This window comes from Giraffa tippelskirchi, chromosome 5 (assembly GCF_054371585.1).
Source record: "Giraffa tippelskirchi isolate mGirTip1 chromosome 5, T2T-mGirTip1v1.2.pri, whole genome shotgun sequence".
NCBI classification, from domain to species: domain Eukaryota; kingdom Metazoa; phylum Chordata; class Mammalia; order Artiodactyla; family Giraffidae; genus Giraffa; species Giraffa tippelskirchi.
The window spans coordinates 66,827,073-66,843,873 of record NC_137279.1 but is presented as its reverse complement, the minus strand read 5'-3'; positions in this window follow the sequence as shown (position 1 = coordinate 66,843,873).

The following is a 16,801-nucleotide window of genomic DNA, read 5'->3' as shown; positions in this document are numbered from 1 at the left end:
GAAAGATTTAGGATGATATCTGTTTTAAGTAATAAAAAGGAGATAAGATATTGGATCAGCAAGTAGCGGTCCATGTTAACAACTTATCTTACAAAAAGGAACATAGACTTAGAATTCTATAATTTGCAAACAAATTTGGTTTTGAAAACCTGCATTTGGGAATCTGGTCTCAGAAATAAGTTTTTTTCTTGAAATAGACTCTCCAGTAGAAATATTGGAACTACATTTAATCAATGAAACCTCCATACTTTAATAGACTAGAGGAAGCACTTTTAAAAGTTCTTTTGGTGATTCGTTTCACATATGATAACGAATCGCCAGTCCAGGTTCGATGCATGATACAGGGTGCTCGGGGCTGGTGCACCTGGATGACGCAGAGGGATGGGATGGGGAGGGAAGTGGGAGGGGGTTCTGGAAGGGGAACACATGTACACCCACGGCGGATTCCTGTCAATGTATAGCAAAACCAATACAATATTGTAAAGTTAAAAAAAAGATAAATAAACTAATTAAAAAGCAAAAAAAAAAGTTATTTTGGGAAAGAGATGAATGTTAAATTGTTACCGCATTGATTTACTATGTTTCATATGATTTTAAGAACCACAATTAACTGAATTTTAATGGTTTTAAGACAATGTATGTAGTTAAGAGAACTACTGATTTTATTCATGTGAACGATGACCTTCTAGGGTAGGTGAAAGAAAATAAATGGAGTCAGTCAGTTCAGTTCAGTCGCTCAGTCGTGTCTGACTTTTTGCGACCCCATGAATTGCAGCATGCCAGGCCTCTCTGTCCATCATCAACTCCCGGAGTCTACCCAAATTCATGTCCATCGAGTCAGTTATGCCATCCAATCATCTCATCCTTTGTCGTCCCCTTCTCCTCCCGCCCCCAATCCTACCCAGCATTAGGGTCTTTTCCAATGAGTCAACCCTTCGCATGAGGTGGCCAAAGTATTGGAGCTTCAGCTTCAACATCAGACCTTCCAATGAACACCCAGGATTGATCTCTTTTAGGATGGATTGATTGGATCTCCTTGCAGTCCAAGGAACTCTCAAGAGTCTTCTCTAACACCACAGTTCAAAAGTATCAATTCTGCGGCGCTCAGCTTTCTTCACCGTCCAACTCTCACAGCCATACATGACCACTGGAAAAACCATAGCCTTGACTAGACGGACTTTTGTTGGCAAAGTAATGTCTCTGCTTTTAAATATGCTATCTAGGTTGGCCATAACCTTCCTTCCAAGGAGTAAACATCTTTGAATTTCATGGCTGCAATCACCATCAGCAGTGATTTTGGAGCCCAAAAAAATAAAGTCTGACACTGTTTCCACTGTTTCCCAATCTATTTGCCATGAAGTGATGGGACCAGATGCCATGATCTTAGTTTTCTGAACGTTGAGCTTTAAGCCAACTTTTTCACTCTCCTCTTTCACCTTCATCAAGAGGCTCTTTAGTTCTTCTTCACTTTCTGCCATAAGGGTGGTGTCATCCACATACCTGAGGTTATTGATATTTCTCCCAGCAATCTTGATTCCAGCTTGTGTTTCTTCCAGCCCAGCATTTCTCATGATGTACTCTGCATAGAAGTTAAATAAGCAGGGTGACAATATACAGCCTTGACGTACTCCTTTTCCTAAGTGGAACCAGTCTGTTGTTCCATGTCCACTTCTAACTGTTGCTTCCTGACCTGCATACAGGTTTCTCAAGAGACAGGTCAGATGGAGTCATCACCTGATAATTGAAATTTTGAGAGAATTCATCCATAAAAGAGTAGGGCAAGTTTGCGTATTTTAAGGTTATATCTCTGCATGATTCTTCAATATATTATATGATTAGCAGCAAAATGCATAGCTATAGGTCTATGTTTCAAGTATTTTTAAACAATTATATTTCTCCAAGAAAATAAAGAATTTAACAGTAATATTCTCAGTTCAGTTCAGTTCAGTAGCTCAGTCGTGTCCGACTCTTTGCGACCCCATGAATCGCAGCACGCCAGGCCTCCCTGTCCATCACCAATTCCCGAAGTTTACCCAAACCCATGTTCATCAAGTCAGTGAGGCCATCCAACCATCTCATCCTCTGTCGTCCCCTTCTCCTCCTGCCCCCAATCCTTCCCAGCATTAGGGTCTTTTCCAATGAGTCAACTCTTCACATGAGGTGGCCAAAGTATTGGAGTTTCAGCTTCAACATCAGACCTTCCAATGAACACCCAGGACTGATCTCCTTTAGGATGGATTGATTAGATCTTCTTGCAGTCCAAGGGACTCTCAAGAGTCTTCTCTAACACCACAGTTCAAAAGCATCAATTCTGCAGTGCTCAGCTTTCTTCACGGTCCAACTCTCACAGCCATACATGACCACTGGAAAAACCATAACCTTGACTAGATGGACTTTTGTTGGCAAAGTAATGTCTCTGCTTTTAAATATGCTATCTAGGTTGGCCATAACCTTCCTTCCAAGGAGTAAGCGTCTTTGAATTTCATGGCTTCAATCACCATCAGCAGTGATTTTGGAGCCCAAAAAAACAGTCTGACACTGTTTCCACTGTTTCCCCATCTATTTGCCATGAAGTGATGGGACCAGATGCCATGATCTTAGTTTTCTGAACGTTGAGCTTTAAGCCAACTTTTTCACTCTCCTCTTTCACCTTCATCAAGAGGCTTTTTAGTTCTTCACTTTCTGCCATAAGGGTGGTGTCATCTTCATATGTGAGGTTATTGATATTTCTCCTGGCAATCTTGATTCCAGCTTGAGTTTCTTCCAGCCCAGCGTTTCTCATGATGTACTCTGCATATAAGTTAAATGAGCAGGGTGACAATATACAGCCTTGATGTACCTCCTTTTCCTATTTGGAACCAGTCTGTTGTTCCATGTCCACTTCTAACTGTTGCTTCCTGACCTGCATACAGGTTTCACAAGAGACAGGTCAGATGGTCTGGTATTCCCATCTCTTTCAGAATTTTCCACAGTTTATTGTGATCCACACAGTCAAAGGCTTTGGTGTAGTCAATAAAAGAGAAATAGGTGTTTTTCTGGAACTCTCTTGCTTTTTTGATGATCCAGCAGATATTGGCAATTTGATCTCTGGTTCCTCTGCGTTTTCTAAAACCAGCTTGAACATCTGGAAGTTCATGGTTCACGTATTGCTGAAGCCTGGCTTGGAGAATTTTGAGCATTACTTTACTAGAGTAATCTCAAAATCTTATCTTTTTATTTTTGTTTCCATTTATATTATTCATAATTATATGCAAATATAACTCTGACAGAGGAAATTTTCTGGCTCTAAATTATTTGGTGTTCTCATAGAGGCAGAATGGAATTTTTTTTGACCATTTGCTTGCTAATGGCAAGGAAGTTCATCTAGATCTGTGTATTTCGATGTAAAATAGAAGATTCTTCATAAATGCTTCTTAAAGGAGGAAACAAAATTAATTTGAATTTTGGCTAAAATTGAACATATTTGCTCAATTATTTATATGACTGTGACAGTATGTTGTTGAACTAGAGGGAAAATGGAAATAGTACTCTACGAGAAGGAAAGACAATGAGCTCAGAAAAGATTAGAAAATCATCCTGAGCTCAGAGCATTTTGAAAAACACATGTAATTTTATGCTATATTACCGAAGCACTTTTCATGTATACCTGCATTATTACAGGTGTGTACTTAGCTACTCAGTCCTGTCCAACTCTTTGTGACGTCATGGACTGTAGCCCACCAGATTCCTCTGTTCATGGGATTTTACCAGCAAGAATACTGGAGTGGGTTGCCAGATACTCCTCCAGGGGATCTTCCTGACCCAGGGATCTAATGTGAGTCTCCTGTGTCTCCTACACTGAAGGTGGATTCTTTACCACTGTGCCTCGGAAAGCCCCATTATTCCAGGTATCCACATACAAAGACTGGTATGTGCCCCCTCTCACTATTTATCTCTGAATGGGTGGTCATTAACTTGTTCAATGTTTGTGGCAGTCAAATTTAAGATAAACGTGGCTAAATTCTTCAGTTGGCAACAGACGGGAAAAGTGTTTAAATAATATCTAGGTATGAAGCAATTCATGATAAATTCAAGGACAGATTTTTCAGATTTGAGAGAAGTCCACTAATGGCTAATAACTAAAAATCTGAACAACAAAAATTGAGAAGTTACAGAAGAGTTATCATAGGATCCAGCAATCCCACTTCTGGGCATGTATCTGGAGAAAAGCATAGTTCAAAAAGATACTTGCTCCTCTATCTTCATAGCAGCACTATAGCCACGACATAAAGGTGACCTAAATGTCTATCAACAGAAGAATGAGTAAAGATGTGGTACATGCATAAAATGGATTATTAGTCAGTCATAAAAGGAAATAAAATAATGCCATTGCAGCTACATGGATGGACCTAGAGATTATCATACTAAGTGAAGTAGGTCAGACAAAGATAAATATCACATGACATTACTTACAGGTGGAATCTTAAAAAAAAAGATACAAGTGAACTTATTTTCAAAACAAAAACAGATTTACAGACATAGAAAACAAATACAGTTACCAAAGGGGAAACTGTGAGGAAGAGAGAATAAGTTAGTATATTGGGATTAAAATATACACACTTTTGTTGCTTAACTGATAAGTCATGTCTGACTCTTTGAAACCCCAAGGACTGTAGCCCACAAGGCTACTCTGCCCATGGGATTCCCCAGGAAGAATACTAGTATGGGCTGTAACTTCCTTTTTCAGGGGATCTTTCCAACTCAGGGATCAAACCCATGTCCTCCTGCTTGGCAAACAGATTCTTTGCCACTAAGCCACTTAGGAAGTAAAAATATACACACTACTATATAAATATATAAGAGATAATCAACAGAGATTTACTGTATAGCACAAGGGAACTATACTCCATACCTTGTAACAACCTATAAGAAAAAGGAATCTAAAAAGAATCTATATCTCTTTCTATCTATTTATATATACATATGTAAACGTATATAACTGAATCACTTGGCTGTACACTGAAATTAACACAACACTGTAAACCAACTATATTTCAATAAAAAAATTAAAAAGAAAGCATTTAGGCCTGAAAATGCCATGAGTTCAAGATTATAATTAAAGAGAAAATAAAATTATGATACAGAAAATTCAGTTTGATGGATTCTTACCTAAGTTGGCAGACAAAAAATAAAAAAAGAGAGAGAGAGATGTTGTGTAAGGCACACCATTCCACTGACAAAGTAATTGGAAAATATGTATGTTTTCACAGCATTGTTGTCAAGTGTAAAAAAGTCTGAGAAAATGACACAAATCACTATTTTACTGGCCAATAAATTTTTACAGACTGAATACACAAATTTAACATAAGGTATTGAATATCTGTAGCATCCTTCTTTCCAGTCATTACTGAATACTTGGCATTATCTTTTTCACAGTGATGGTTTTAAATCCATCACCCATTTCTCTATTGGGTTGTCTTCCTTTTATCTATTGGATTTTTATTGGCTTATTGGTCAGAATAAATTACAAATTCTTAATATAAAAACTTTTCCAGATATTTAATCTCAAACTGCAGTTGGCTTTTTTTGCACTCTTAATAGAGATTTTGATATTTTAAAATTTTAATTATTTTCAATTTACAAACTGCCTCCTTTATGATAGGTTCTTCCAATTCTCGCTTCCCTGATAGTCATAAACTCTATTTTAAATTCTCCAATCTAGTAAGTCTACCACAAGGTTTAGGTCACTATTATCTATGCAGTCTCTGTGTGCCATTGAAAAATTGGTGCATTCCCTACATGGGAAAGGTAGCATGAACTGTAGTGTTCACACTGATGAACTGTGCTCCTTTCTGGAAAAAAGCATCATTTATTCTCTAATGTTGTCAAATAAGTACTTTTAAAATTTTAAATAGATTTCATATTTTTCTCATCTTGAAAATTGAAATGATATCAATTTCATTATCATCAAATGAAAAAAGCCCTACTGTGATTTTATAAGTAAATTACATAGTTTATTCTGACACACTTTCAAGTTATGACTGTAGTAACAGTGGGAGGTATCTGTTTTCTTTATTAATTTGTGGTAGTCTAGCTTATCGGGCTACAATCTACATGATCGCACAGAGTTGGACACAACTGAGTGACTAACTTTTATACTAAGTTAAGGATTTAAATTGCAATTCCTACCACAGTCAATAGAATAATAAAACAGAAAGTTGTGACTTCAAAGTCCATAGCAAATAAATTGAACATTAAAATAAAAATACAAATTTCCTTAATAAAAAAGAAGACAGAAAAAAATAAAATAAGAAAATAAAAATAATGAGAAATATAGGAAACAAATAGCAATGGTAGATGTAAGTCCCAAATTGCCTAGAATTTTCTGAAATATAAATAAACTAAACACTATAATTAAAAGACAGAGAGGGTCAGATTGAAGGAAAAAGCAAGATACAACTACAAACTGTTCACAATAGATGTGTTTTACGTATATAAATATTAAATAAGTTAAAAGAAAAAGTACAAAAAATATATATCATGCAAACACTAGGCATAAGAAAGTAATATGGGCTTTTTAATTCTTATTAAAGATGTCTAGAGAAGATGTTTAACCACACATAGAGAGAGATTTCATGCCGAAGAGTTAATCACTTCAGAAAGATGACATAAAAACCTTAATTTTACATGTATCTAATAACAGAGCTCCAAGACTGATGAACTAAAAGCTGACAGAAATAAAGGGTAAAATTGCCAAATTCATGTCTACATTTGAAAAATTAAATACTTCCCCTAAGTGACTGAGACAACCTATTGTAAAAAATCATTATTAACAAGGAAAATTTGAACATCACTATCAATCAACTTAATCAAATTGACATGTATAAGACTTTACACATGGACATCACCAGATGGTCAATACCAAACTCAGATTGATTATATTCTTTGCAGCCAAAGATGGACAAGCTCTATACAGTCAGCAAAAAAAGACTGGGAGCTGACTGTGGCTCAGATCATGAACTCTTTATTGTCAAATTCAGACTCAAATTGAAGAAAGTAGGAAAACCACTAGACCATTCAGATATGACCTAAATCAAATCCCTTACAATTATACAGTGGAAGTGAGAAATCATTTTAAGGGACTAGATCTGATAGAATGTGTGAAGAACTATGGATGGACATTGTACAGGAGGCAGTGATCAAGACCATCCCCAAGAAAAAGAAATGCAAAAGGGCAAAATGGTTGTCTGAGGAGGCCTTACAAATAGCTGCGAAAAGAAGAGAAATGAAAGGCAAAGGAGAAAAGGAAAGGTATACCCATTTGAATGCAGAGTTAAGCCTTCCTCAGTGATCAGTACAAAGAAATAAAGGGAAACAATAGAATAAGAAAGACTATAGATCTCTCCAAGAAAATTAGAGATACCAAGGGAACATTTCCAGCAAAGATGTGCACAATAAAGTACAAAAATGGTATGGACCTAACAGAAGCAGAAGGTATTAAGAAGAGGTGGCAAGAATACACAGAAGAACTTTACAAAAAAGATCTTCATGATCCAGATAATCACGATGGTGTGATCACTCACCCAGAGCCAGATATCCTGGAATGCGAAGTCACTTGGGCCTTAGGAAGCATCACTATGAACAAAACTAGTGGAGGTGAAGAAATTCCAGTTGAGCTATTTCAAATCCTAAAAGATGATGCTGTGAAAGTGCTGCACTCAATATGCCAGCAAATTTGGAAAACTCTACAGTGGCCCCAGAACTGGGAAACATCAATTTTCATTCCAATCCCAAAGACAGGTAATCCCAAAGAATGTTCAAATTACCACAGAATTGCACTCAATCACAAGCTAGCTGTATTATGTCACCCTGCTTACTTAACATATATGCAGAGTACATCATGTGAAATGCTAGGCTGGATGAAGCACAAGCTGCAATCATGATTGTCAGGAGAAATATCAATAACCTCAGATATGCAGATGACCACCACCCTTATGGCAGAAAGCAAAGAAGAACTAAAGAGCCTCTTGATGAAAGGGAAAAAGGAAAGTGAAAAAGTTGGCTTAAAACTCAACATTCAGAAAACTAAGATCATGGCAGCTGGTTCCATCACTTCATGGCAAATAAAAGGGGAAACAATGGAAACAGTGAGAGACTGTCTTAGTTTGGGTTCCAAAATCACTGCAATGGTGACTGCAGCCATGAAATTAAAAGACGCTTGCTCCTTGAAAGAAAAACTATGACCAACCTAGACAGCATATTAAAAAGCAGAGATATTACTTTGCCAACAAAGGTCCGTTTAGTCAAGGCTATGGTTTTTCCAGTAGTCATGTAGGAATGTGAGAGTTGGACTATAAAGAAAGCTGAGCATCAAACATTTGATGCTTTTAAGCTGTGGTGTAAGAGAAGACTCTTGAGAGTCCCTTGGACTGCAAGGAGATCCAACCACTTAATCCTAAAGGAAATCTGTCCTGAAAATTTTTTGGAAGGACCGATGCTGAAGCTGAAACTCCAATACTTTGGCCACCAAATGCGAAGAACTGACTCATTGGAAAAGACCCTGATGCTGGCAAAGATTGAAGGTGGGAGGAGAAGGGGACGATAGAGGATGAGATGGTTGGATGGCATTACTGACTCAAAGGACATGAGCTTGAGTAAGCTCCAGGAGTTGGTGATGGTCAGGGAAGCCTGGCATGCTGTAGTCCATGGGTCACAAAGATTTGGACATGACTGAGTAACTGAACTGAACTGAAACTGGAAAATATTTTAATTAAAATTCCCATTAATTCTTGGGAAAAAAAATGAAAATCTCAAGCTCGCATAAACTGCTTGAAATGTCTACATGTCTGACAAAGAAATTAAATCCAAATTGTATAAATTTCTACTACAACTCAATAATTTAAAACGACAACCTGACTAAAAATGGAGCAAAATACTGAAATGGACACTTCATATAGGTAGATGCACAAAAAAACTAGGTATGAAATGCTCAAGATTATTTATCATTAGTAATTGCCAATTAAAACTACCATGAAATATTACTTCAGTCACTCTAATGCCTAAACTTTGAAACTCTGAAGAGATAAAATATTGGTGAAGAGATGAAGCAATCAGATGTTTAAGGATTGCTGATGGAAGTATAAAGTGTTGTGGTCATTTTATAAGAGCATTTGGAAGATTATTTAAAGTTAAACATATACGTATCCTACAATTCAGCAATCACTTTTAAGTGTGAGCCCCAAAGAAATGAAAACATACATCCATAAAAAGACTGGTATTAGCATGTTTAGAAGAACTTTAGCCCTAATAGACAAAACCTGGTAACAGCATGTCCTTTATCAGCAAGAGAATGAATAGACAAATTTTGGTATATTCATAAAATGAAATACTACTTATCAACAGAAGGAACAAAGAAAGGGATGATATACAAAAACATGAATGAATCTCAAAAATACTGCATTGAGCAAAGTAAGGTAGATGCAAATGAGCATACACTGTAAGATGTCATTTAGATGATTTTCTAGAAAAGGCAAAAGTGATCTATTGTGATAGAAAACAGGGTTAAATGTCACTGATTAGAAACATAGTGATAAAACAAGTACATCAGTGACTATGTTCTATGATTTAATTGGACTGTGAATTAGATGACTATATATATATATATATATATATATATATATATACACATATATATACATATTTAGACACACAAACATTCATTTGAGAAATCAAATAAACCCACAAATTTTTAAATGTGAATTATATCTCAAAAAAAAGAAACAATGTGTTATAGATGATATGGCAAAAATGTTACAATATCATCAAATAAAATCAAAAGGTAAAAAAAAAATATCATGTGAAAGAAATTTTTTTAAAAAAATACTATGTGGACAAATTAGATGAAACATTATGTTTTGTCTAGGGAAGATATATTTAGGATTAGAATCTTTTTAGATAGTATATACTCTCTTTTCACCTTTTAAATACAGACAGTTTAGTTCTCTCTGAAGGTACACCCTCCACCCTAGAGTACAGGTTATTTTATTTTAAGTATGATTTCTCTCTTACATGAACTATCCAAACAGGTAAGATAAAATTCTGTGTCATGTTTCTTTGGGTAATATTAAGCTCTCACTTGATAATTATTACTTCAAATTTATATTCTGGTCTGATATTATCTTTCTAACCTGGTTTTCTATACTTCCTAACATCTGCTGTATTTACAGTTTCTTTCCCTTCTCCACAAACACTCCAAGTTGTATCTCACCTTATTGAATTTAATCACACCCTTCCTTCTATAGAAAATTTTCTTTATCTTAACCTCTACACTTTAAAGTTAACAGCATTACATTTAGCCCTTAACAATAGAAACTTCATTTTTTGCATTTCATATTTTATTTCATTAATTAGATTTTAAGCTTTTTTAGCACTTTGTTTTATATATGTGTGTGTGTGTGTTTCTGTGTAAATTATATTGTCTACATATTTAATAGCATAAATAATCAACATGTTTCTATTTTTACTCTTCAAAGACCAAACCATAATAGAATGGTGGGTAGAATATTGTATAGAATACATAATACATTGGCTAGAAAACTGTAATAGGAGCAGATGTCTGTATTATAGACTTTTCTCTCTCACAACAAATGGAGGCTTAGTAAAGTAATTAACAACTCTATTTCCACTTTGTTATACTAAGAAGGCAGTAATAATATCAAATATACCTATCTCACTAAAAATATTTTTGAGAATCACATAAGATATGTGTATAAGGAGTACAAAAATAAAGCAAGAAAAATAAGTTAAAATAATAATTGATCAGAGAAGGAGGAAAAAGAAATAAGAGAATGAGGATTGAAGAAAAGGAAGATGAGGAGAAAAAAGACATAAAGGATGAAGAATAGTGGAAAAGGAAGAGGAACAGGAAGAAAAGAGAGGGAAAAGAAGGACAAGGAGAAGGAGAAAATTATTTTCTCAAGAAGTTACTGCATAACATTACAAAAATATAATTTCAATGGAATTCAGTAGACAGCATTGGTTAGTCATTCAGGATGTCAAATCATCTGAAAGCAAGTCATGGGATGAATATGTCTGCCTCTGAATTTTCAAAGTTAGCATATTGTGCAATACATTGGCTCGCTGTAATAGCTTCAAAAGCTAACAAACCAAAAATGTGGACTTCAGTTTTAAAATATAAACTCAGTGTAGTAGGTAGAATTCTCTCCAAACTTCCACCGCCTGATTATTCAAACACCAATCTGTGAAGAGATGAAACAGAGGTGAAATAGAGGTGATGAACTTTACAATAGAGAGACTATCTTGGATTATTCAGGTAAAGCCAACCTAATCCCAGTGATCCCTTTAAGCAGAGAGGATCCCTTTAAGCAGAGAGTTTCCCTCAGATGGACTCAGAGATATGGTGGAAGAAAGAGAAACTGGACAAAAGGAGAAATCAGATATTCAAAGTATGGGAGGAGCTGGATGCATGGCTCTGAGATGTAGGGGCCCAGTGCAAGGCCCAGAAAGAGGATTTCTGGAAAGCATGAGAAGAAATATGGGTAACCTCGAGGGGTAAAGAACCGTCCCTGTCTGACAACCAGCAAGGAAAATTGAAACCTCAGTCTTAGAACCACAAGGAATTGAATTCTGCCAACAGCCTGAATGAGCTGGGAAGAAAATTCTTCCATAGAACCTCTAGTAAAGAAAACAGCCCTGAGAACACTTTGATTTTACCCTTGAGAGGTCGGTGTTGGGCTTTCTCATATACAGAACTATGAAGTGCATTGTTTTAAGCAACTAAATTCAAGATAATCTGTTAAGGCAGCAAATAAAACTAATACATTTATTAAACTAGATCTCTGGACTGCAAGTAGAAAAACCCAATCCTATCAGGATATCTAACATAAGTATGTCTTTCTAAAGTTTCCAAGACACATGTTCTATATTTTATGATTTTAATCTAAAACATCCATTATCTCCCAGTAGGTAACTTGATTTTGTTCTCAAATAATAGTCACATTATTTTTGTTTCATTTATTATGGGTGTAAATATCATTTTCTTCATTAGAGGGAGAAGTAATTGCTTGATATTCCAATAAATGCCCTGAATCAAACATAAATACTTTACAAGATTTCATTATGTCATAAAATGTAGACACAAAATATGAGGAAGCTCATTGCATTTGCATCTTAGAAAGCTACACGAGCCAAAAGGTTAGACATTTTAAAATAGCTTGCTTGATGGGTCAAAAAGGCATATGGTTATTCTTGCACCACATAGCAAGGCCATTATATAAGTAGAGATAAATTATGTCAATGTGGAAAACATGCCATCTACCATGTGGCTGTTGGATTCATAGTCCAATTATAAAATCTATTGTGTGCAATGATGTGAATATTTCTTTCTAGTTATCTATGTAAGAGATATTTCAATATTCCATTCTCTAGTCTGTATCTGGCAGTCTAATTTGCACAAAGCATCTTGGTTTTGCATGTTTCATTGAAATAAAACAAAAAGAAATAAGATAATGTCTAGTGTCCAAAGCTTCTGGCACAGCCTTGTAAGTATAAAAGCATATGAGAACAGTGGTACACTCATTTTGGCTTCAGCAGAGTAACAGAGATGTTCACCCTATACATGTGACAAAATGATTTGATAAAATAATAATACAGTATAGAGTAGTCACATAGAGTTACTTTTAAATGTTTTATTTTCTAAAAGTACAGTCATTTAAAAATTAAAATGAATATTTTACTCATCTAATGATTCCTAGTTATTGATACTGAACAGATTTGTTACAGATGATTTATTTCAAGTCCCCCCTACTTGTCAAATATGTACTATGCTTCAGAAAGAAAAAAACCACTTACTCTATAGATAATTCACTATATGATTCCTAGGAGAAAAACTTTTGTCGTATGAAAAATATGCAATTTTTATTCACTTATTATTTTAACAAGTATTGAGATCCTTTATGTGAGGTCCTGTTCTTGGTATAAGGCTTATAGCAAAGAATAAATCAAATGAAGTCCAAGGAGAGTGATTATAAAACTAAAAGTGAGTGAGCTAAGCACAGTGATAGAGGTTACTATTTTAGTTTGAGTGTTCAGAGAAGATGGGTACAGACATGAGAATGAGCTGAGGGAATGAGTCACGGCGATATCTGTGAATAAAACTGCCAGCCTCTGGAGCCCTTGATATGAGAGTGTGGTTGACTTGTTGGAGATACTACAAAAAGGTAAACAACATAAGCTCGGAAAGAAGTTGAAGGTCTTGATAGAAGAAACAGCCAGACTTAGATTCCATGTGACCCTCTAATCATGACAAGGATTTAGAACTCTATTACAAAAAATTATGACCATTATGTGGAATCTGAAAATAAATTATACAAACTTATCTGTAAAATGAAACAGACTGACAGACACAGAAAATAAATTTATGATTCCCAAAAGGGAAAGGGGGAGGAGGGATAAATTACGTGTTTGGGATTAAAATATACATACTACCATATACAAATACATAACTAACAAGGACCTAATGTATAGCACAGGGAACTCTACTCAGTATTTTGTAATAACCTATAATGGAAGAGAATGTAAGAAAGAAAACATATCTTTATATATATATGTATAACTGAATCATTTAGCTGTGCACCTGAAACTACACAACATTGTAAATCAGCTATATTTCAAAACAATAATGAACTGTCTACCATAAAAACAACAACAAAATTATGGCAAGTGGTAAACCACTCATATTTTTAACTTGTTAGTCTGACTACTCAATGGTAAATCCATTGTTGAGAATGGAAACACGGAGCCTAGTCAAGTGGCCTTTGTAATAGTCCAAACAATTAATAGCGATGATATGAAACACTACACAAGCTGTGGAAGTGATGGGAAATAGGTTTAGAAAATATCTTGAAGAAAGAGTAGAAGTGGTTGGTGGATTAGAAGTAAGGGATGAGAAAGAAGGGATACAAGAAAATCTCTAAGTTTCTCTCCCTGTGCAGCTGGGAGAGTGGTGACATCCTTGATTAACTAACATGGGGAGAAGCAGGGCTCAGGGTTCAGTAAATGAGGGTTGGATCTGTTGAGTGTAAGACACTTGTTAGACAACCAATGAAGATATCAACTTCAATAATGGATATAGGAATGTGGACTTCAGGGAAAAAGCTGTGATTTGAGATATAAATTTGGGAGCTACTAATTTTTAAATTGAATTTCAAAGCATGGGACTCCAAGACATGACTTAGAGAACGGACATGAGGTCCATTGTCTAAGTAATGGGACATCACAATACTTATAATGCAAAACGATGAAGATGTTAAAGCTCAGGGAAGAAACCACCAGTGAAGTTGGGAAAAATGGGAGCATGTAGTCTCCATGACAAAGTAATGAAAGAATTTCAAGAACAAGAGAATGATCAACTGAATCGTATATCTTTGAGAGTGGAGTAGGTTGTAGACTGAATAGGACTTTGGATATGGCAATATCTGAAGTTCTATTTTAAATGGATGCAAGAAATGAAGTGGAGAAGGGAATACAGATGTAGAACCAAAGGAAGTCCCAGTTTAAATGGGCGCAATAAAAGAAGTGGAGAAGGGAATACAGATACAGAGCCCAGGGACTACAGATGACTAATTAATTAAACTGTAGCTGAGACAGACTTAGTGGTGTGAGTATCAAGGAATTCACTAGGACATAAGTGGTCACAATAGCCTGGGGTGGAGTGATAAGCAAAGGTTGCTTATTACTTAAAACTTAGGCTAAGTAATCCATGGGAAGTGAAGGGAATTTCCTAAGAAGACGTAAGGTTACAAGTAAATTCGAGTTTCTAGAGAGCACCTTGGAAGTACTGAGAGTCCAGGAAAGGATGCAGAATCTAGCCAACTTGAATATGAGGCTAAAAGTCCTGGTAATGAGAAATGACTGTGGAAACTTGGACTTTTCCTGATGATTAAGGAAAACAGGATTAGTTGGCATTATAGTCCTGAGTATTGTTTCAGTGGATTTCAATTCTTACTTGGGACTAGTTTCTCAGGCAGTTTGTAGTGTTATGGATGGAACTGCTCTGATAAGTGAGGAAAGGCAGGATAGCCTCTCTCTAGGAGTATGACTAGCTCTGCTGAAAGTATTGTGGAAGCCAGCTTAGGGTCTCTGGGACAACTCTGTAGAGAAATAATGATTTTATGAAGTGTATGCATGTGTGAGTGTATGAGTGACTCTGTGTGTGTGTGTGTGTGTGTGTGTGTGCATGCCTTTCTCTTCATTTAACAAATATATTTTGTCTATTTTCCATGTGTCAGATTCTGTGTTAGGTGCTGGAGAGATAATGATGAGCATAATTGACATACTTCCTTTCATGTTACAGTTATTCCTTTTATCTTCAGTGTGGCCTGGATCAATTTCTAAATCTACCTGTAAGTTAAAATCCTTAGCCTCTTAAAAATGCTACATTCTGAACTTTAATCTCATTTTAAACTAATCTTGGAAAATATAATCCCCAAATAACATCTGAGAATTTACAAACTGTGTACACTAAATTTCTATTTTAAAAATGTCTGGTAGTCATTTAGTTTCCTACTAAACTTTAACATAAAGTCAACTGGGGCTTCCCTGGTGGCTCAGATGGTAAAGAATCTGCCTGCAATACAGAGACCCAGGTTTGATTCTTGGGTCAGGAAAATTCCCTGGAGAAGGGAATGGAAACCCACTCCAGCATTCTTGCCTGGAGAATCCCATGGACAGGGGAACTCGGTAGGTTACAGTCCATGGGGTTGCAAAGAGTCTGACATGACTAAGTGACTTTCACTTTCACTTTAGTGAGATGTTAGGATTCATACATATGATTTCTCTTAGCATTATGTTTCTTATTGTCTGTAAAATCTTTGCACATAAAAGGTTCTGTTGGTTAATAAAAAAAATGAAATCATGTTTAGAGATTGTGATTTATAAATAAAAAGACATTTATCTTACTTTCCTTTAGCTCCTGTGGAAAAGCTAATTCAACAGCTTAAAATATTCCCTCCCAGTATTTAATCTTTAATAAATTGACTTAAGAAATTGTTTGCTTGACATAATAACCTTCCAAGAGACAGAATTGCTTAATATAGGCAGTTTTAATTGCCATTAAAAACACAATTTCAAAAATAAACATTCTAAAATATTAAACTTATTATACTTTGGCTCTTTAAAAAAAATAACAAAATGCTTCTGACTATTAATTCTGAGATTTTATACAAAGCTTATAAGGGTATTCATAATTGAATGAGGGCTGATAGTTTTAATCCTTAATTATAAGAACTGTTTCATGTCCACAATACATAGAAGGGAATATAAATTTTTTCAACAATGTTTTTCTCTACAGACCCTGAAACATATTCTATTATAGATTTATGACATCATTAGTATTGAAGAGTAAACATGCAAAAATAAGCAAAGAGTAAACTGGATCATTCATAATCTTAAATTTGTCATCAAAGTTTGCAAACCAAGAAGGAAAATTGAAGACATTTTAAGATCTCTTTCTTTCTAACATGGCAAAGAACGGGTGCATTAGGCATGTCAGACTTACATGGAAAGGATGCCAGAGACATTTGTAGCAAATTGGATGTGATCCAGACCACAATGACCTCAATTGAAATTGAAAAATTCACAGGAGACTGATTACAGAAGTGCGAAGTTAAAGATATGGAAATTACACTTGATAGACATGACACAATTTTAGCTAAAAATGAGAGCACTAAAAGCTATAGAAATGGAAAGTAATGGCCTGGAAAACAAGTGAGGAGCATGCAGCATCCAGGGCTTTTTTCTCAAA